The sequence below is a fragment of the Marmota monax genome, unplaced genomic scaffold (genome assembly GCF_021218885.2).
Source record: "Marmota monax isolate L192 unplaced genomic scaffold, Marmota_monax_Labrador192_F-V1.1 WCK01_AAM20220418_F8-fsc00048, whole genome shotgun sequence".
In the NCBI taxonomy this organism is placed as follows: Eukaryota; Metazoa; Chordata; class Mammalia; order Rodentia; family Sciuridae; genus Marmota; species Marmota monax.
This window is the reverse complement of record NW_026694895.1, coordinates 125,942-149,373: the sequence shown is the minus strand read 5'-3', so window position 1 is coordinate 149,373 and position 23,432 is coordinate 125,942. Positions and strand designations below refer to the sequence as shown.

Here is a 23,432-nt window from a genome sequence, read left to right as displayed (position 1 = left end):
TGCACATCCTGCTTTTAGCCACATTGAATCTATTTTTATTTCAATATGTATAGTCATTAATAGTGGAATTCACACTAAAAGAATTTTAAAAATGGAATTTTATAAGGAGAATTTGATTTTTAAACATTCAGTAATTTGTAATCGTGGTTAAATTATTTTGAACAAACTTTGCAGTTCAATTTCTTTTTCTATTTTCTTTTTCTTTCTTTTTTGGTACCAGGGATTGAACTCAGGGACACAACCACTGAGCCACATCCCCAACCCTGTTTTGTATTTTATGTAGAGACAGGATCTCACTGAGTTGCTTAATGCCTCAGTTTTTGCTGAGGATGGTTTTGAATTCGCGATCACCTCTTGTCTTAGCCTCCGAAGCCGCTGGGATTACAGGAGTGTGCCACAGCACCAAGCCACAGTTGAGTTTCTAACTTCTTATTTTTGTGATAGCTATAGTTAAAATTAGTTTCTTCCTATTTGAATATATGTAGTTTTATATAATAAAAAATTTTTATTATTATATTAAATTGTATGAAGTATGGAGACAATATTAATTATGTCATACAAAGTAGAATTTTTTTCCTTGAGGTTATTGTTACAGTAATAAATCATGATGAAGTACAGAAATTTAAACAGAATATGACTGAACATTTTCCACTGTATCAAATCTAATGGGATTTTTGGGAAGCTAATAGTTTGGTGGCAGTGTGGTACTGAGTTTTAGGTGAAACTAAAGATTTGAAGAACAGAGTTTTGAAGGACTGTGACCCATAGAGCCTGCAAATACTATCTAGCTCTTTGAGCAGTACTTCAGTTGTGTAAGATCAAGTAATATATGGTATAGGGTGGTGTACAGAACAGTGTGACCCATATTCTTGCTTTTCGGTTAGCTTTTTATGACTAAGGCAGAGAAAGGACTAAATAAAGTATAAATTACTACCAGTTACATAGTAAACTGAATTTGGGAAGCAGAAATTTATTTGAAAAATGTACAAATACATATCATCTGCAACAGGCTATTGCCATGAAATATAGAAAAAGAGCAACTGAAATTCATTCTCCCTTGCTTGGGATGGTCTCTCTTGTGCATGAACATGAAGTCTCTCTAGGCTGTGTTGGAGATAATAAAAGATGTGAGCATGCCAGGAGTGGTGGTGCATGCCTCCCAGTGGCTTGGGAGGCCAAGACAGGAGGATCACGAGTTTAAAGCCAGCCTCAGCAATGGGCAAGGCACTAAGCAACTCAGTGAGCTCCTGTCTCTAAATAAAATCCAAAATAGGGTTGGAGATATGGCTCAGTGCCCCTTGAGTTCAATCCCCAGTACCCCCGCCTCCCTCCCCCCTACCAAAAAAAAAAAAAAGATGTGAGCACAATGATAGTCTTTGTAGGCTGAATAATATTGTTTGGGTTCTGGCCATTTTAGTCATAGCTAAGCATGCAGAAAATAGATTGTGGTCAGAATTATGGAAACATTTTAAACACAAAGGAGAAAATTTTCTATGACTTCATAATCTTGTTCCCAGCTCTGTGATATATTCCTTGTGAAATGTGTTGCATCAACATCCTTATATAAGGTATATTTATAAACAAGTACTTGACAAAGAATGCAGAGAATGAAGTGACTGGAATATGGAGTTTGTCACCTTATGATTCAGCCTATAGTAGTGGTTTTTACACTAACCTGTCAGCTTGTGTGGCAGCTAAAAGTATTTGCAAGTGACATACTGGATCTTGAAAGCTCTAAATAAGATGTTTCTAACTGACACAAAGCTTTTTTAACAGCATGTTTGTGTAAACCATATAGTAGTTCTGTATATTTCTTCATTTGGCAATGTCTTTGTCATAATCTTTGGAAATAGCTAAGTATTATAATTTTTATGAATTTTATACACAAGAAAGAGTAAAAAGAAGTCTGTAACTTGCTAAGCTTTTGCAACTAGCAAGTGACAATACGAATCCAAACCACAGTTTCCACTGTAAAAACAAAAGGCCTGTTTGACCATTGCCAGTGTTCTAAACTAAGGAGAGTCATGTGTGAAATACTCATAAGTTTAAAGTTTGGGTTTGTTCAGATATGCTGTTTATATAATTGTTCAAGTGCCGAAAGAACTTGAATGATTAGAATAGCTTTTAGAAATACTATCCCACACTGTTTTCTTGATGCCATTTTGAATTCTACTCTGAGTAAGGATGTCATACTATAGTTCTACACAGCTCAGTCCTGGATTGAAGCACATGGTATTAAATGGGCAAATGAGTGGAAAACACAAATTTGGCAGGTTCTTGCATCTTGTAAGAGAAGCTCTTTGGAGGAATAAATATGGTAATGAAATAAGGCATGTAAAATCAGTTTAGTAGTAAATTCCCAAGATGTGTCTAAATCACAAATGATGTGGATTTGCCTTTTCACTTATAGACTCATTCACTTTTGAATCCAGGCTATGAGATTACACCATATGCTAGGTAGACATTCCTTTTTTTTTTTTTCCTTACTTCTTCCTTCCACATCCTCAAATTTTTTGCTGCTACCTACAAAATTATTTATAACCATTGTGTGATCCAATTTCTGTACCACATGTAACTTAAATTTCACATTCTCATGAAAGCCACTTATTTAAAAAATGGTGGGAAGGGGTTATAAGGTACAGATCAGATATGAAAGGTTAATTTAGCGAGTATTTGTTAACCCCCTCTTACTGGGAACATCCTTTTCTTTAGCACAGTTTATTTGTACTAGAATTTCTTCACCACCTCCTCAGCATTTTCTTCATTTCTTTCAGCAGTGACTTTCCATTTGTTCTTTTTTTTTTTTTTTTTTTTTTTAAAGTGGTGCTGGGGATTGAACCTAGGGTCTTGTGCATGCGACGCAAGTACTCTATCAACTGAGCTATATCCCCAGCCCCATTTGTTCTTATTCTAATGGATAACTGCATTCCCCCACATGCCATGTGCTCTTCCCGTACATTTTATTTTAACACTAATATTGTCCTAACAGTTCTTTATCTGGTGGGGAAGCATTCCTAAAGCAGAGGTCATCACCAACCCTGTGTTGGATATTCGACACTCACTGTCTTACTTCTGTCCAAGTATCCTTTTACAACTAGGCAGCTTTTAAGATAGCCTCTAGTGATCCCACCCCCAGAATTCATGCCTTTGGGAAGTAACTGTCCTTTGAGCATTGCTTGAATTTATTGTTCACTTCTAATGGATTGAATATTTCTTTAGGATGTGGACATTTCACACTTCCAAATAGCAATGTTATCAGTCTCTTGATGTTACCAGTATTATCAATGATTCTTAAAAAAATTTTTTTTTGATTGTATATTGTTAGAGTCTGTAAACAAGTATGGATGGCGCCTGGCATTTTGCCAGAGGGAGTGGTTTGTGAAGTAATGCCAGGGAGCCATTAAGTGTGGAGATTCCTTATTGGTTGACTGCTGTATCTTGTTTATGTTAATTAAGATAAGCTGTGTGGAATGTATATATACTGTTCCTGTCCTACAATAAACAGCTCCCATTCCTGCTGTATCAATCTACACAAGTTGCTGGTCACCCCCCCGGGTATTCGGCTGCAGCCGGACTGTGGCAGATGGTGGCCCGTACGGGGAACCCCGGGACACTCACTCCGGGGGTAAGTGATGGAAAAAAAAAGCTGCCTGTCCATAGATAGGATGGGAGCAAATCTGCTCCTCCCTAGGCAGATAGGGCAAGAGGAAAAATGGCCATTTCAAGAAAATGGAGAAGATTGATACAGTATGTTTGTGTCTTGTTTTGTCTTGAAATGTTGTATTGTCTTTGTGATGAAAATATGGAAGGGGTGTTAAGTAAATTGATAAGGGAAAGAGGCACCCAAGTGGAACCAAGAATAGTTAGGGCATGTGTTGACGAAAGCCCAGGAACTCTAGTCAGAAAGAAAAAGAAAGTTCAAAAGAAGAAGGATTATCAGGAAAAAAGCTGCAGCAGAATACCTGGGGGGTGACGAGCAACTTGTGTAGATTGATACAGCAGGAATGGGAGCCGTTTATTGTAGGACAGGAGCAGTATATATATATTCCACACAGCTTATCTTAATTAACATAAACTCGATACAGCAGTCAACCAATAAGGAATCTCCACACTTAATGGCTCGCTGGCCACAAACCACTCCCTCTGGCAAAATGCCAGGCGCCATCTATACTTGTTTACAGACTCTAACAATATATGGACACAATCTTTATTGTATTTATTTATTTTTATGTGATACTGAGGATTGAACCCAGTGCCTCACACATGCTAGGTAAGTGCTTTACCATTAAGCCACAGCTGCATCCTCTATCAATGATTCTTAATGTCTTTCTGGTGAAAGAGTTTAGAATCCTTACCCTTAGTCAGGGAATGGATGAAGCTCTTGAATCTTTTGAAGAACTGTCCAAATAGTGTCTGGAAATGGGAACAGGTATGTGAAGCAGTATATCTTGGGGAAGGCATATTATCTTTCTTAGCCATTATTTTTTCATTTCTACAAAGAATGAAGTTGAACTTGATGGTTTTGATGAAACTCTTCAATTCACATTCACTACATCTAGAAATTAGTTAATTAATTAATTTTGCATTTTGATATGCAAGTTTCATTTAAAATAAAAAACCATCTAGGTACCTTTTCTTTCAGAAACCATATGTTGTAGGTATAACATTTATATAATATACTAAATATTCTGATTATTTTTCTGGATATTAGCATATATGAACTGCTTTTTAAAATTATTTTTATAATAACTTTAGCCTAAAGTTTTGTTTTTTATAGTTAAGGCAATTTTAATATCTTTTAAGCTTGTGTCCCTGATAAGTCAGAAATTTCTGAATCTAAAACCTGTCAGTAGCTCTTTTCAGTAGTACTTGCTAGGAAAAATGAATATGCTGCTTGTATCTTGTTCCTGATGTGGAGTTAGCATGACATACCCCACACCATCTTTTACTCTCTAATATGTTCCTGGTATCTAATAGTGGCACTCCCTCCTGACATTCCCTTGACTCTCCTTCCTGCTGCACTGCCTTAGCTGGCTATAGACTGGTGAGTTTTTGCTGAGGCTCTTTTTACTTTGGTCCAAAGATTTATTGACCCTCTCTTTTCATTGTCTAAGAAACTAAATTCTACTCATTGACCAAATTTAAGCTTTGTGTTACTCATGTGGTTTAAAAATTTTTCTTGACATTTGGGATCAATGGAAACGATTTTGGAACATTTATTTATGAAACATACATACTAAAGTATGTATATGAAAAAAAATGATATCTCATAAAACTTAAACAAGCTACAGTACGAAGAATTTAAGGTGGGGGAATATGGATTCCTAAGGTCTCATGATGATGATCTCCATAACCATGGCCATAGCCACTCTGTTACCCATCCCCCTAAACACACACTGACTTTGAGAAAACAACTAACAATATGAGTAATTCTTCAGTGCTTAGTCACCGTTAAGGAAACAATTAGAGTTATTCTCAAATCGGCTTTTAAAATAGATATTAGTGATTCTTGAAGGATTTACTTAAAATATTTTTATTCAGTTTAAAAGTGTGCAACTCATTAATACCAGATGGCAGCTACCTAGTACTCTTTGAGGGGCGAAATTGAGATACATGTAGCCAAGATATGTAAATTTAGCTTCTGAACAGTTGTGCCAGTAGATTGCAAATACAATGAGAATATTGGTGCCATCGGATTGTGGGTGTCCATCTTTCTTTTCTCCTAGGCTTCCAGTGTCTATCCGATAACGAAGTCACCAAATTAAATTTTAAGAAACTCTCCAGAGGAAAAACAAATGTAATATCTATAAGAAAAGACATACACACACACAAACACACAATCAAATTTTTGGAAAGCATTAAAAGATACATAAGGAGATATATTTTTCTAAAAGCCCATAACATATCTTCATTTGTAATGCTGTATTTTTTTTAAATGCTGTTGGACTTCAAATGGTGAGAATAACATTTGTCATAGATGGCTGAAGTTTGGAAGTGGGAAAGAGTAAGCTGGGATAAGCAGGAAGTTTTCTGAAGAAATGCAAATAGGGTTCCTCAGAAGTTTTTGTGGGGAATAATTTTAAACATCTATCTAAGCTGTCCTGAGGTGTGTGTGAGTCTCTGGATTTTCAAGAGTTAATACCCTGAAGACTGATGAAACCTCAGTTTCCTTGTTTCTCCTTGTCTGCATTCTCCTTACTCTCTTCACATGGCTGGTCTTTATTTTGTAGCTTTTTTTTTTTTCCCCATAACCTTTGGTGGTGGAAGGCAGATACAGGGGATGAGAATAAAGTCTAATTAAACCATATTATTCTGATATGGTTAGTGTTTTTATTTGTTCTATATACTCTTGTATGATACATGTTTTGTATTATGAAAATTATTACATAAATGTTACTATTCTCATTCAGTAAATATTTTCCACTCACCTATTTATGTTGAAAATCTGTCCCTGCTGCTGTGTCAGCATTAGTTTGTTGGTTATTACCGCAATTCAGTATTTCATAATATACATCCATCCAGTTGTATATCTCCACTCCCTCTGTGATGGGTATTTAGACTGCTTCCATGTCCCATTACCACAAAGAAGGCTCCATATCTTCTTGGTCCTATGTGACATTTTCTTTTGGAAATATGCCTAGTATCAGAATTGCTCGCTCATAGACTTTGAGTACTCTTTATTAAACTGTGCCCCATGTTCTCCAGAATGACAGCACCATCTGTATGCCCCCATAACCTTGTTTGGCATGATTCAGATTGCAGTGCTGGGGATCACTCCAAGGACTTTTTGTACAGGCTAAGCAAGAGGTAAGCAGTCTATCACTGTTTTGGTCAGCTTTTTCGCTGCTGTGACTAATTATGGAGGAGGAAAAGTTTATTTGAGGGCTCACAGTTTCAGAGGCTTTAGTCCATAGAAGGCTGGCTCCATTCCTCAGGGTTCAAGCTGAACATCCTGGCAGAGTGAAGCAGCTTACTTCATGACAAGGAAGCAGAGAGAGAGACTCCATGCTCCAGATATAAAATATATACCCCATAGCCATGCCCCTAATTAATTACTTCCTCCAGCCTCACCCCACCTGCCTCCAGGCACCACCCAGTTAATCCCATCAGGTAAAATTTACTGATTAGGTTAAGACTCACAGCCCAATTATTTCTCCTGACCCTTCTTGCATTGCCTCACATGTGAGCTTTTGGGGGACACCTCACATTCAAACCATAACAACCACTGAGCTAGATTCTCATTTTCTTCTTTTAACTTTGTAGCTTTACCTTTACAATTCAGCTTTCTTTCACATGGAGTCCAGAATCATGTCACTGCCCTGATTAAAAGTCTCAAGTAGCCCCAGTTGCCTACAAAGTGAGTCCAGAATGCTAACAGGGCATGGTGAACCTCTCAAGATCTCTCACCTTTTTTCTGTTTGGAGGTATTCATACTACTACTTGTTCATTTTTGTGCTCCCAGTATGCTGAATTTATTATTTTCTAAAAACACCCTCTAACAGATGAGTATTGTGACATAATTCAGAAAGTATTTTTCCTACTTGAATCATTTTAAAGCCAATAAAGAAGTATTTCTTATTAATATTTAGTAGACGCCTGGCATGCGTGCGGCTCAGGTTCGATCCTCAGTACCACATACAAACAAAGATGTTGTGTCTGCTGAAAACTAAAATAAAATAAATATTAAAAACTCTCTCTCTCTCTTAAAAAAATGTACTGAATATTTAGTAGAAATACTTCTATTTAAACTACACATTTCCACTGTTTCAGAATTCGAGCAATATAGAAAAGTGAAAAGAAATGGAAAATTCCGAATCCTAACCTTTTCCATACCTTTCTTTTCTCCTTTTGTAAAATCATTCAGGTAAGGGTGTGAGAGGGGAGATGTCAGGTATCTCAATGCCAGGGCCAGGTCCCTAACTAAAAAAGTCAGAATTGCTGGGGTGGAACCCAGGCATTGGTATTTTTAATGATTCGCTAGGTATTTTATTCAGCTTTTCTTTTGCTGGTACTGAAAGACAGGTATAGTTTTAGAAAAGGAAAAGTTTATTTGGGACTAAAGGTTTCAGAGATTTCAGCCCATGGATGGCCAGCTCCATTGTTCTGTGCCAAAGGTATGGCAGAATATCATGGTAGAAGGGCATGGCAGAGGAAAGCAGCTCAGGACATCATTACCAGGAAGCAGAGAGCTCTACTCACCAAGAATAAAATATGTATCCCAAAGTCATGTCCCCAATGATCCACCTCCTCCAGCTATATATATCCTAATAGTCTATAGTTAACACCTAGTTAATCCCTTTTAGGAGATCCATGCACTGATGTAAGTTAAAATTCTCATAAACCAAACATTGCACCTCTAAACTTTTCTTGTACTGTCTCACATATGAGCTTTTGGGGATACCTCATATCTAAATTATAACACTAGGTGATTCTAAACATGTAGCCAAATTTAGAAATAACTGGCTCTTTAAAATACTTCAAAAAAATAAAAATGGATCATACCAACATTTTGTGCAGCATCTTGCTTTTCCCCCCAAAGTACTTGCTAAATGATATTTAAAACCCTATCTTTGGTTTAAAATTTAACTCTAAGAAAAAAATAAATCCATTTATTTTGAAAATGTTATCATCCAACATGAAAGCCCTATTAATCAACTTGATAAGCATTCTGAGTTAGTTTAAACTGAGTTCATTTGAATAATGGTAACTTTTGACTTACACATAATAGTAGTATAGAATTCTTCCCTTTTTATAGTAGGATTCAGAGTTCACCAAAACTCATAATGCATGTTCTGAGACCTTGTGGGTGCTGTGTTTTCATTGTGCCAAATGGTAAAATGAAGTCAGTTGTTCCATAGGAACTAAGGTTTATAAAAATTAGAAGCCAAAAAAAAAAAATCAGTTTACTCAAAGTTACATTCTCTCTCTCTCTCTCTCTCCCCCTCTCTCAATGGAAAATCATCCTTTTTCCCTGTCCGGTTACTTCTTTTTAAACATTTTCTGTCTTCTCAGATTTTAATAGTAACCATCAACATGCCTTCACTCCCAGAGGACAGTCCTGCTATTGGTGCTCTTTCTGTTCCCTTTCCTCCTGCTCAGCATCTGTCCTCTGTCCATCCCTGCTTCTCCACTCTCTGCAGGAGATGTGCTCCTTAAACCACTCTTGATCTGCTAACAAAGATCTCTTAGGGCTCTTTGGCCCAGCAGCATGTGGCTCCATGGACTACCCACTCCCTAGTGAAATTCCTTTCCTGTCCTCCCTTGCCTGTTAGAATACTATGTTTCTCTGTCTCCTTTTATCTTTCTGACTTTTACTACTACTTCAGTTTTGTTTCCAGCTAACCACTTTCCTCCTTCTTACTTTCTTAAATTGTTTATTTTTTCTTTGTATAAAAATGTTATACATGCTTGCAGTAGAAAATGTGGAATAATATAAAAAGGCTCCCCCAAATTTTACTACTTAGAAATAGCATTTTAGCCTTGTTTTTCTGTGGGAAAAAAAAAAAAGGATTAATACTGCATAGTCTTTATACGTGGCTTTTAATTCCCCCCTACCTCATAATACATATTATCCAAGCTGTTCATGTTCAGCATTGGTTACTGTTTCTAATTTTAAGTAATACTGAGAGACATTTAATAGTCCCTTGACTGCCTTGCCTCATTTTTTTCAAGTAACATTTACTTACATTTATTTTATCTATTTCTTAATGATATTCATATCCCTATTTCAAAATAACATGATCACACTCTTTGTTCCATCATGAGTTTTAAGACTTCATTTACTTATTGTGTTACATGGTAGGGGTTTCTGCCTTTTACCCCTTTCCTGTCTTCCCATTTCCCTGATACTAACATATCACAATTCTTTATTAAATCACTAGTCATTGTCTGCATTGCTTTGACTATAGACATATAATCACCAATAAGCCAAGTAATCTCTTGCTTTTTTTTTTTTTAAGTACAAGTGCTTTTTCCCCAAAGAAAATAGTTGTCTCATTTTCCCATTTCCATCATTTTGCTTCATTCTATAGCTGAATCTTCCTAGATCCTTTTTCATTCTCCTAGTACCATTTTCCATGTGGTAAACCTAGCAGAAAATCAGTGAGTTCCAGTTTTTCCTTTGACTCATACTTTTGGAGCTAGCCCTCTGCTTTCCTGTTCCAGGCTGTGCTGGTTGCTCCCTAGGCCTGCTGCTCAGTGTCACCACACCTAAGTAACCCTCACCAAACACTTGAGGGATCCCTGATATTCTCCCACACCTTAGGAGAGAAAGTCCCTGATACAATGATGTTACCAAATGGATTTGAGAAGGTCCTAGGAGCTCTTCTAATGCCTGTGGTTATCTAACTCTTGCTTCATGATGGCAGTGAACATGGTTGGTCCTGTCCTCTGATAGGTGAGTGCCTGCTTATTTTGCAAAACACTCTTCTCCTTAATGTTCCAGGATATGAGTCCTTTCTGCTAGTCTAGATCTGACTGTTGCTTACCTCCTTTCTTGCCTCACTCCACCCACTCCATGTAGAACCCTCTCTCAGTCGCCTTTCACTCCCTGGCATGATTATTGATGGTCCTGCTAATTTTTCTTGGTCTTTGGCAAGGAAAAGAATGGAATCTAGGGATGTAAAATTTATTTAAAATGACAGTGACGTTTTTAGACTTATCAGGAAGTCTTGCCCATTATAAAAATCAGATCATGCTTTTTTTTTTTTTTTTTTAAATCTAAGAACTTAAAACACTTAACTGATGAACAGGGGAAAGTTGTTTGCACTTAGTGTATTTCTCATTATACTTCAACGAAGACACTCATCATTATGCTACTTAAGACATTTTACTCATTTGCCACTTGAGGACAAGAGGGTGTATATTTTCATTATGTGCATTCTGAAAAATCATTTCACCTCAACATTATACTTTTTAAAATTTTGAAATACGGAATTATTTTAAAAATCCTAAAAAGTGTGACCTTTAATCAGTCTTACCTGAAGTTTAGTTGAAATATCAACTGTGCCAAAAATGTACTATGAACTAGAAAGTTGCAATGTTCTGAATAAGTAATCCAAACTATATCTTATTTATTTGAAAGTAAATGAGCAAATTATAAATCTGATATGTCAGAAGTGGTGATTAATAATATTGAGGATGATTTGGAATAAAATATATGAACTAGGCAATCATGGATGGTAAAAACACTTTAAATATGGTAATATATCACTTTCATTATTCAATTATATATTTTTTTTACATTTTTAATATTTAATTTCCTAAACTAATTGCAAAGACTTTTTCAAGATACTAAACATTTTATTATAGATAAAAATGTACTTAATAGTTCTTTTGATTTGTAGGTAAAGTGTTACAGTTTTTAAAATTTTTAGTTTTGCTATTGCTTGTTAAACAAATTTGGTAAGATATTTTAGTTTTAAAGAGTCTTTTCTTACCAATGAAGTAATAATAATTTCTCCTAGTAGTGTTTTTCAAAACTTCAGTTAGATGAAATAAATGTCCTATGTATTGTCCTATGTATATTTTTTGAAGTTCTTCTTATTAGGGGTTGAAGAAAACTATTAAGGCAATGAGATAACATTTTTTCACAGATCAGACTTACTGGAAAGAATGATAGTTTCTCATGTGGATGAGGCTTAGTGGGTTGGACTCTTGTTGCCGAAATTCTTCTGGATAGAAAATTGACACTAGGCATCGAAGGCCTTAAGAAAATCCCAAAATGTTCAATTGGCTCATGACTTCTAGTGTATTGTAAGGAAATACTCAAGTAGACAAAGATCTTCTGCTAAATTGTTTATAGCATTAAAAATTATAATTTTGAATATTCAATTAACACATCATATATAATATACTTTTATATAAATCCAGTAATCATAGCCATTCTTTTTTTTTTTTGAAATGTGGTTTGGTTTTTATTTTTGCTTTTTGCACATTTGATTCTTTAAGCAATTCTTTTTTTTTTTTTTTTTCATAGCCATTCTTAAGGATATGTTTCCATGCAGGTATTTTTAATGTTTCATTATGGTAAATAAGGATTCATTGAAACACATTTATTTTTCATTTTTTATTATTTTTTGGGGAGGGTGCTAGGGATCAAATTCAGGGCCTTTTTCATGCTAAGTATATGCTGTACCATTGAGCTCTTTCCCAGGCCCCAAACAAATAATTTTTGAAAGGACTACAGTAGTACAATAACTTTACTGTTCTGTGCTAGGCTACATTTGTTTTTAATCTCTTTTTTTGTTTTTTCTCTAATTTTTTAGTCTGGGGTTAAAGAAATAGTGTCGCAGTCCTCTTGAAACTGACAGGGAACGTGGTGGTTAAGAGCTCCAGTGTCAGATGGACCTGGCCTTGGGCCCAGATGTGTCACTTATTAGCTGTGTGACCTTAGGCAAGTTATTTACCTTTTCTGGCTTTGTGTTCTCATCTGTGAAACAAGTATTCCGGGTAATTAGTTTCCCCTTCAAGTTTAGGCAGTGTAGGGTTGTAAAGTGCTCCACATTGCCTGACTCAAGAGAATATTCAACAGTTTATTGCTGATGTTGCTGTTATAGCATTAACATTTCAAAGACAAAGGTGGAGCTCAGACATCTGATTTCAAATACTGTTCCAACATTTAAAATCCCAGTTAACATTTCCTATCAGTGTACACTCAAAATCTCTCTCTCTCTCTCTCTCTCTCTCTCTCTCTCTCTCTCTCTCTCTCACACACACACACACACACACACACACACCCCAATAGATAGATAGATAGATTAAAAAATAAACAGAAGTCATATAGGGTAGAACTCAGGTTTATATGGTGTTTTTAGGTATTATGAACTTTGATATGGAGTGTGGTAGGAAAATAATGAGGGAAGGTTCCCCCCACCCCATCCTAAGTCTTTGCTCCATAATAAACCAGAAAATACAAACAAAAATGGATAATAGCCTTAATGCTTTGTGAGGATGGGCAGAAAAGAGTTGGGGGGGGGGGGCTAATAAGTTGTGTAGCATTTTATACATTTAAAAATGAATCTGAATATAAAATTAGAATTATATGGTGATTTGAAATGAGAAAAAAAAAACCTACCCAAGCATAAAAAGTATTTTAACAGTCTTTTATTCTTACTGTGCACTCTGTATTTTGGTACTTTGTTTCAAATTAGTGTTGTGAAATACTTTTAAAAGGTTAACTATTTTTTCTTTCTTTTTTTTAATGTTGTTAAATGTAATTTTGTTTCTTCAGCTTCATTTTTCTTTCCAGCATTCCTTTAGTGATACTCATTAGGAAACTAGTATACTATGCTGACTGATGCTTGCCTAATAGTCACCTTCTCCAGGATATTTCTTCTCAATATCTGCAGTATTAAACAATGCAGACAAGTTGGTAGAAAGGACAGTCTTTAGCTGTTCATAGAATCTTGACTCTATTCCTGCTCCATTCATCCAGATAATACCAGCAACCCTGTGCCGGTATTCGGATTATTTATTTATTTATTTTAAACCTTCCAGGGTTAAGAGACTTTTTGGTGATCTAGTCAATTCTGGTTCTGCTGACCAGGCTCAGCTTTCTGTAGCACAGCCTGTGGCCACAGAAAAGAGTAGGACTGGTCCATCAGCTCATTGTTCTTGGATTCAAAACAAGTGTACATGCTTACAGGAAGGCCAGTAAAGCACCCTGCATGAAAGAGCCTAATGAAGGGGTGCTTTCTGGGGTCCAGAATAATCACTTTATAATTTGAGCAGTTTACTATGTGGTTAAGGGGGAAAGCTTATGAAGCTTTTTTTGGCGGGGTTGGGGGTTGTACTAAGGGTTGAACCTAGGGGTGCTTTTACCACTGAGTTCTATCCCCAGCCATTTTTAATTTTTTATTTTGAGACAGGTTCTCACTATATTGCTTAGGGCCTTGCTAAGCTGTTGAGCCTGGTCTCAAACTTGAATTCTCCTACCTCAGCCTCCTAAGTCACTAGGATTTCAGGCATGCACAATCATGCCTGGCTTGTGAAGTTCAAGTACATAAGACTAAATGATCCATTGCACATTTTTCTTTTTTTAAGATTGAATAAATTGACCCCTTTTACAACAGCTCTGTAGAGGGTGTACTTCAACCAAACCAGGTGGATGGGCATTGTCCACTCATACAAAGCAAAACCCAGAGCAAGCCCAATAGCCTGCCCCATTTGACAACTTCTATCAGTGAAGTAATAACTGTGACCTACCTTGCTTGTTTACCTAGCTTGTTCTTAGAAGAAGATAGTTCTTGTGACCCAGTTTTGTCTCTAGTTACAGAGAAACTGTAACACTACTGAGTTTTGGCCCAATAAAATTTAGCTCACATGCTTGCATTTGAGTTAGAATAGCGAGGTCAGTGTTCTGACATTCCTAAAGGATAATTGGGCATATGTATCCTGGCATGGAGGAACATTTGTATCTATGTGGGTGGCAGAGCAGAAGACCACTGACCCTTACTATATATTGAAATCTTGGTGGACTGGCTTCATGACAGTGTGTTCTAAATCATACCATTGTACATGTTCTTTATCTACCCAGATAGAAATGAGGTTATTTATTTTTTTTTGGGGGGGGGTAGGGGAATGTCAATACTTGAACTGAATTTTTAAAAAAATGTCCTTGCCCATAGATTAGTTATAGATTTCTTAAGTAAAATGAATGATATTGGAGCACACAGAATATAGCTATAGGGGTTTTAGAGAGTAGGATGCATGAATTAGTCTCACCTCTCTAGACTTGAATTTGCAACTTCTGATTCTGTTATAATGCAGAACAGCATATATCAAAAGGTGAGGCAGTAATTTCCCAGAAATGTTAGAAAGTTCTAATTAGTATACTACTGCTAGAGAAAGCAGTCATGAAAGTCATCTTCAATGGTAAGTGGTTGGCACTTTTATGGACAGTATAAAGTAATTTAGTGTATTTTACATTCATGAATAATCAGGGCAGGCTGATCTTGCATGTTTGTTTCCTAATTACTTTATTTTTAGCACTCCCATCGTTTCTCTTTCTTTGGCGAGGAGCTGGAACGTCCTAACCGCAGTGCAGCGCACACCATGGAACAGTAGCAAATGTTAAGGACCTAGTCTGTTCAGTTGCTTTTGTAGAGAAAGCAATCATTCAGATAACTGCCAGTAATGACAACCTTGTTGATTATATCAGTCAAGATCTATTATTAAGCCTGCAGACAATTTAATTTTTGCCTTACAAATATGTTTTTGTTTTTTGATAAACATGTATAATAGCAACATATAAAGATAACCCTTCCTCAATAAAACCTGGTTCTATAAAGAAAAGGCACAAAAGCTCTCCATGTTTATAGATAGTTTGTTTCCCTGAGCAACAGAAAATGCAGTGCTTATTTAACTTAACAGCAGTACCACAGGGGGAAAAATATAAGCCTACATATGGTAAAGGTATCCATGTTTTCTGGTTGTTTTTTCATGAGGTACCTCCAAGTCCGAGTTACTGCAACCACAGAGTCAATGACATCATGGATGAGGCTGAGACAGCTCTCCCACATTGCTGGACCAGATCCATGGACTTCTTTTGTAGAGTTGGCCACTTTGGACCTTGAATGTGGGAAATAATTCAGAGAGATGCAGATATCTACGAGAGGAAATGGGCTAGTGAGAAAGTACTCATGTTCTGAGCTTCTATGACAATTGTACTTATAAGAGCTATTGGTCCCTATTTCAGGGGGGTTATGATATACTCAAAATCTTCATTAGCCTTCCTGCTTATACTCTGCTGTTTGATGTCGCCTCTAACTTGGAGTCGTTTTGTAGAGCTGTTACTTTGAGACCTCAGAAATCCAGGGAAATTTAGCATGGCTGCTAAACCTGAGCACAGAAGGGCTTTAGATTCAACTTGGCAAGGATGGCAAGCATCCTAGAATCTCCCCAAAGAAAGGTTGAGCTCAGCAGTACCTTGTGAATACTGTACTCTTTGGGCAGGCTTCCCTGTTTTGCTGTACCAGATCTTATTGCCTCTGTGGCCTCTGGTATACTAACTGACTTCTGAGATGCATTAACAAAAAAGGCTAATATTACCAATATTCACTTAATAAAAACAAAACAACAACAACAAACCCCAACATTTATTGTTGCCTTGTAGCTCTGTCTTTTTGGCCTCTGGATATCCACTGACGTCACTTAAAATGAACCATTCAATTTCTAATAGCTACATGCCAAGTTGGTTTTTCGTACTTCTGTTTCTCAGCATTCCACAGATGCCACACTGCTCAAAGCTGTGCTTTAATGCATCTTAACAGATTTCTCCTTCCCTGCCCTGCACAGCCTCCCTGTTTGAGGTTCTCATGGAGCAGCTGCTTGTACTCTCCACTGACATGCATCCATGGCACTTGATTAGCCCACCAAGCTAAACTGCAGCAAGTGTCACTGCAGTGCCAGTGGGTTGGCTGTGCTCCAGAACTTTTCACTCCTGCCTCTACCTGATGCTAGGTATTTTGTAGAAGAGGAAGATTAAAGCACTTAAGTGAGGAACCAAGTTTTATGTAGTTAAGTGTTTCTATCTTCAAAAAAAAAAAAAAAAATCCAATAAGGATGTAAACTGCGGAACCAAGTTTCATAGATCAGTGAAAGGTGCATAATTATTATTTCAGCTGCCCTAATATGTACCAGTTTTGATTCATTTTTTCACTGTTTCAGCCAATGTATAACATCACTGTGTAGATGTTTGCCTGGGTAAAGTTTTCTTGTCTAAGACAGGTTGTGACTTCAATCTTCCCATTTAGTTTTTAGACCTTAGTATACTTACAGCTACAGAATCATTTATAAAATCAGAGGGCTTTCCACAATGTATACCTTAAGAGTCTGATTACGTTGGGCAGTGTCTGGACAATGTTTATAAAGCACATTTGATGATGTTTACATCCTTATTGGATTTTTTTTTTTGAAGGTAGAAACACTTAACTACATAAAATAGAGTAAAAGGGGAAAGCTGTTTATTTGACTTTGCTTTACTGCTTTCATGTTGAAGAGTAGACCATCCACTTGGATTTGAAAGATTAATATCATGAAAATCTCAAGCCCCTACTACCAGTCAGCAAACATGTTTTAGAAACTGTTACAACCTGGCTTAGCTGATGGGTGTAAACTTAACAGAACTCTTGAAGATGATGCCTAGAAATAAGGTAATGGACACAGTAGTGACCCCCAGATCCATTAGCACCCATATTTCTTCTTTGCAGCATAGGGTCCATAAGTCTCTGGTTCTGATCTCTTCTGAGACTATTCCTAGTGGAGGAGGGTTCCCCAAAAAGCTTGTAAAGAAGCTTTAAGAGGAGTCTTTATTTCCAAGTTAGTGTCCTGGGCTAGAAACCTTAGTTTGAATTGTCTTTCAATCCCCTTAAGCACTAAAACTCAAATGACAAGATTGCCTCTTTCGGTTCTTACCTCTGCCTTTTTCCAGGGCACAAACCTGTGTTCAAGGGAAGTGTCTTCTCCTCACCCTTCACCTTCCTCTCAGGTCCAGCTCCACGTAGATTACTAAAGTCACTTCAGAGTTGAACTCCCTCCTACCACCTGATGTCTTTGCAGTTCTGCAGCCCAACTGATCTCTTGTAAAACATAAAAACTCATCGGTTAGGGAAATTACCAAATACCCTTGGCCCAGATAGACACACAAAGTGAGTCAGTCAACTAGTTGGGTTCACTCACATGCTAATAGGAGCTATGGTGTTGCAGAATGTTTGCTTACATTGGTACAACTTCTGTAATATGTTAGAGATGGCTTTTATAAGAATAAAAGGCATTCATAAAAGCATAGTAAGCTCTTTATGTTTTAAAATAAACTTTTGGCACAAATCCTTGAGACTTTCTGTTCTGTGGTCTTGTATTTATATATTTAAGAATACTGTGGGAATTCTTGGTAATACATGTTAAAGTCCTTAGGCCTGTCATGTAACTCAGCTTTTCTAGCCACATCTGTTTTGTATAAATCCAGTTAGAATCTCCCCTTGTAGGAATTCTTAAGCCTAATTAAAAGTTGGAGCCATAACACATGTGAAGGAATTGAAAAAGCTCCTGGAAATGAGATTTGTCAGATGATGTAAGCAATTTTCAAGTCGTTGACTCTACTTGCTATGCTTCTAATATTTCATGGACATATGTCGTTAACTCATGTGGAAGATCTAGCAAAAGGAATTTCAGTAATGCTTTATCTTTATAAATTGTTTCATATTTAATTGGTGGCTGACTCTTAACACTTAAGTGTGTGATTCCCTTGTCTCATTTTGCTTCTCATTTCTTCCCTGAGGAGTCAGAAATATTTTGATGATTTTTAAACAAATATTAATGTCTAAGACATTAAACTTGTTAGGAAAATTAAAGCCCATAGGTAATTTTATAAGGCAAAGAATGTCTTTGTAAAATGAAATTATATTGTGATATAAATTTATATTTTATCAAATCCTTTTCCTTTTTAAAGAATATTTTTAGTTGTAGATGGAATCGTACCTTTATTTTGTTTATTTAGTTTTATGTGGTGCTGGGGATCAAACCCAGGGACTCACACATGCTATGCAAGCTCTCTACCACTGAGCTACAACACAGCCCTCAGATTGTTTTCTTAAAGTGAGGATACACTTTTAGTTTTGAAATGTTACTTCCAAAAATTAAGATCTTCCGTTGTTCATTGAAATTTTGTTAAAACTTTGTATATTCTAAAACCGTCTTCTTTGTAATTGGTAATTTTAACACCCAGGCAGAGATTATTATGCCATTCATTTTCTTGAAACTATTTAATCAAACTCAGTAGATTAAATATTTTTGAGTTAATTATTGAGAGCCTAAAAGAGCAGTATTATTTGCGTTGTTAAGAAGAAATTATCATGCTCTCTTTGGCAGCATGTATGCTAAAATTGGAACCATACAGAGAAGATTAGCATGGTCCCTGCACAAGAATGAGACACAAATCTGTGAAGCATTCCATAGTTTTGTACATACAAAAGAAAGTTTAAGCCCCACTCTCCATCATGTCCACTTAAGAACTGACTTCTGCAACAAGACTCCTAAAGCTCAAGGAGTAAAATCAAGAATCAATAAATAGGACAGTGTCCAACTAAAAGGCCTCTTTACACCAAAGGAAAAAATTAAGAATATGAAGAGAGAACCTACAGAATGGGAGTAAATCTTTGCCACCTGTAACTCAGAACATTAATCTCTAGGATATATAAAGAACTCAAAACTCTTTTAACAAAAACCCAAATAACCCAATCAATAAATGGGCAAAGGAACTGAATAGGACTTCACAGAAGAAAAAATATGAATGGTCAACAAATATATGAAAAAAATGTTTGACATCTCTAGCAATTAGAGAAGTGCAAATTAAAATTACTGAGATTTCATCTCCAGTCAGAATAGCATTTTTCAAGAATATAAGCAATAATAAATGTTGGTGAGGATGTGGGGAAAGGGGGACATTCATGCATTGTTGGTGAGACTGCAAATTGGTGCAACCACTATGGAAAGCAGCATGAAAATTTCTCAGAAAACGGAGTAGAATCGCCATTTGACCTGATTATACCATTCATTGGTACATATCCAAAGGAGTTAAAATCAGCATACTATAGTGATACAGCCACATCAATGTTTATAACAGCTCTACTCACAATACCTAAACTATGGAACCAACCAAAGTGCCCTTCAACAGATGAATGGGTAAAGAAAATGTGGTATTATATATACAATGGACTATTACTCAGCCATAAAAAAGAATGACTTTGTGACTTTTGCTGGTAAATGAATGAATCTAGAAACTATCATGCTAAGTGAAATAAGCCACTCTCCCCCCCCCCCCAAAGAAAAAAAAAAAAAAAAAAGGCCGAATGTTCTTTCTGATATGTGGATACTAACACAGAACAAGGGGGATGACAGGAAAAATACAACTTTGGAGTAGAGAAAGGGGAATGAAGGGAAGAGGGGAGATAGGAATAGGAAAGACAGTGGAATGAATCAGACATAACTTCACTGTGTTCATATAGGAATACACCACAGTGAAACTCCAGATGTATAATCACAAGAATAGGATTCTAATTAGAATATTATACTCCATGTATGTATATTATGTCAAAATGTACTTTCATGTATATCTAAAAAGAACAATTTTTTTTTAGAGAGAGAGAATTTTTTTTTTAATATTTATTTTTTAGTTCTAGGTGGACACAACATCTTTGTTTGTATGTGGTGCTGAGGATCGAACCCGGGCCGCATGCATGCCAGGCGAGCGTGCTACTGCTTGAGCCACATCCCTAGCCCCAAAAGAACAAATTTTGAAAAGAAGAAATTATCTACCATTTTTATTATAGAATTTTCTACAAATATGAACATAAACTTACTTTCATCTTTACATATACAGTTATAAAAGCACTTGTTTAATTGTATTACTAAATGCTTTTTATTTAGAATAGTGATTCTCAGCCTTCAGTGTGTATCAGAATCACCTGGATAGATTGTTAAAATTCAGATTATTGGGCCCTGTTCTTAGAGTTTCTGATTCAGTAGGTGTGGGCTGTTGCTGATATTGCCAGATCACACTTTGAGAATCATTGGTTTAGGATTTTTGGTAAATAGTGCCGTTTTGTTGTTGTTGTTGTTGTTGTTGTTGTTTTTAATTAGAGCATTATAACTATACATAGTAGTTGGGTTCATTTTGACAAAATTATATATACATAGAATTTGATTTCAATCCCTATCTCCCTTTCCTTTCCCTCTTCTTTCCTCCTATGCTCCTTCCTCTATTCCACTGATCTTCCTTTCACTCATTCATTTATTTATTTTTGTTTGGTACTTTCTACACATACATAAAGGTGAAATTCCCTGTGGTATATTGATATATGCTGTTAAATTTATTTCATATTTCCTCCTCTTTCCCCTCTCAATCTTCTTCCACTTTACCGATCCCAATATCTTTGTGATGTCCTCCCTATTTCCTGCTTTCTTTTCTTTATTTTGTTGTAGCTCTCACATAAGAGAGAAAATTTCTGCCCTGATTTTCTAAGTGTGTCTTATTGCACTTATCATGATGTGTTCCATTTCCATACATGTACCAGCAAATGCCATAATTTTATTCTTCTTTATGGCTGAATAAAATTCTGTTGTGCATATGTATTACTTTGTTTGATTCATTCACCTATCGACAGACATCTGGGCTCATTCCATAAGCTGACTCTTGTGAATTGTGCTATTATAAACATTGAAATGGCTGTTATTGCTATAGTATACTGACTTTAGTTCTTTTGGATATATATTGAGTAGTGGGGTAGCTGAATCATATTGTGGTTCTATTCCTAATTTTTTAGGACTTTCATACTGCTTTCCTGAGAGTTGTACTAATTTGCATTCCCTTCAGCAATGCATGCATGCACCTTTTTTCCCACATCCTCACCAGCATTTATTAATATTTGTATTCTTGATAATTGCCATATTTTGAATGGAGTGAGTTAAAATCTCAGAATAGTTTTATTTGCATTTCCCTGATTGCTAGAGATATTGAACATTTTGTCATATATGTGTTAGCCATTTGTATTTCTTATTTTGAGAAGTATCTGTTTAGTTATTTTCCCCATTTGATTGGGTTATTTATTTATTTATTTGGTGTTAGGGTTTTTTTTAAATTTCTTTATATATTCTGAGTATTAATACCCTATCAGAGGAGCAGCTGGCAAAGATATTTCAACCATTCTGTAGGCTCTCTCTTCATGCAATTAAACTTTTTATTTGCTGTACAGAAGCTTTTTAATTTAATGGCATCTTATGTATTAATTTTTGGTATTATTTCTTGAGCTTTTAGGGGTCCTGTTAAGGAAATCATTGTCCGTACCTTTGAGATGGAGTTTTGACTGTGTTTTCATCTAGCAGTTTCAAGATTTCTGGTCAAATACCTGGTCTTTGGTCCTGTTTGATTTGACTTTTGTGCAGGGTAAGAGATGGGTATCTAATTTCATTTTTCCATATATGGATATGCAATTTTCCCAGCTCCATTTGTTTAGAAGGCTTTCTTTTCTCCAACATATATTTTTGGCATCTTTGTCAAGTATCAAATGGGTATAAGTATGTAGTTTTGTCTCTGACTTCTATTCTGTTCCATTGGTCTTTATGTCTATTTTGATGCCAATACCGTGCTGTATTTATTACTATAGCTCCGTAATATAATTTAAGATCGGGTATTGTGATACCAGGAGCATTGCTCTTCTTGCTCAGGATTGCTTTAGCTACTTTGGGTCTCTTATTCTTCCAAATGAATTTAAGGACTTTTTTTTTCTTCTATTTCTGTGAAAAATGTCATTGATATTTCAATGGGGATTGCATTGAATAATGTATATTGCTTTTCATAGTATGGCCATTTTGACAGTATTGATTCTCCCTGTTCAAGAGCATGGAAGTCTTTCCATCTTCGAAGATCTTTAGGGTTTTCAGTTTTCTATAAATTTCATTGTAGAGATCGTTCTCCTCCTTGCTTAGATTTATTTCCATATTTTTTTCAGGTTATTGGGAAAGGATGGTTTCTTAGCAAAATATCTGTCAGAGTATTGGGAAGCTATTGATTTATGTATGTTGATTTTGTATTCTGTTAGTTTGCTGAATTCATTTATCAGATGCAGAAGTCATCTGGTAGAGAGATTTTTGGGGTTTTTTGAGTCTTATAGATATAAGATAATATCATCAGCAGAGATACTTTTACTTTTCCTATTTGTAGCCCTTTAATTTCCTTCTATTGCCTGATTGCTCTGGTTAGAGTTTCGAGAATCTCATTGAATTTAAGTATTGAGAGTGAACAACCTTGTCTTCTTCCTGATCTTAACTGAAATGTTTTCAGTTTTTCTTCATTTAGTATGATATATTGACTTTGGATTAGTGAAGGTAAGTTTCTTCTATTCCTAGTTTACCTAGTCTTTTTAAACATGAATGTCTGCTGTTATCAGAGGCCTTTTCTTCATCTACTGAGATGATCATATGGTTCTTGTCCCTAACTCTGTTTAATTGGTAAATTACAATTAATGATTTGCATATGTTTAGCCAACCTTGTGTCTCTGGGATGAAACTCACTTTATCTTGGTGTACTATCTTCTTCATGTGTTTTTGAATGTGGTTTGCTAATATTTTATTAAGATTTTTGCATCTACTACATCTTTGTTGCATTGATTCTTTGTGTTTTTTTAAATTCTGAATTTCATTAATTTTGGCTCTGACCTTAATTAATTATTTCCTATCTTCTGCTGATTTTGGAATTAGTTTGTTCTTTTCTAAGATCTTGAGGTGGAGCATAAGCTTATTTATTTGGAATTTCTCTACATTTTTTTAAATGTAGACAGTTGGTGCTATAAATTTTCGTTGTACAACTTATTTCATGTTATTCCAGAGATTTTGATAGACTGTATCTCTGTTCTCATTTGTATCTAAAAATTTCTCAA

General features: G+C 35.8%; 1 protein-coding gene and 1 non-coding gene across 2 annotated transcripts in view; both read left to right on the top strand.

Annotated features, from left to right (window-relative positions):
* Positions 1-23,432, top strand: part of LOC124080853 (plakophilin-4-like) — a 169,564-nt gene that overhangs the window by 28,886 nt on the left and 117,246 nt on the right. The window lies entirely within an intron of this gene.
* On the top strand, positions 18,852-18,958 carry LOC124080909 (U6 spliceosomal RNA). Its single transcript, XR_006847904.1, has one exon. It is a non-coding gene; the product is annotated as a U6 spliceosomal RNA (small nuclear RNA).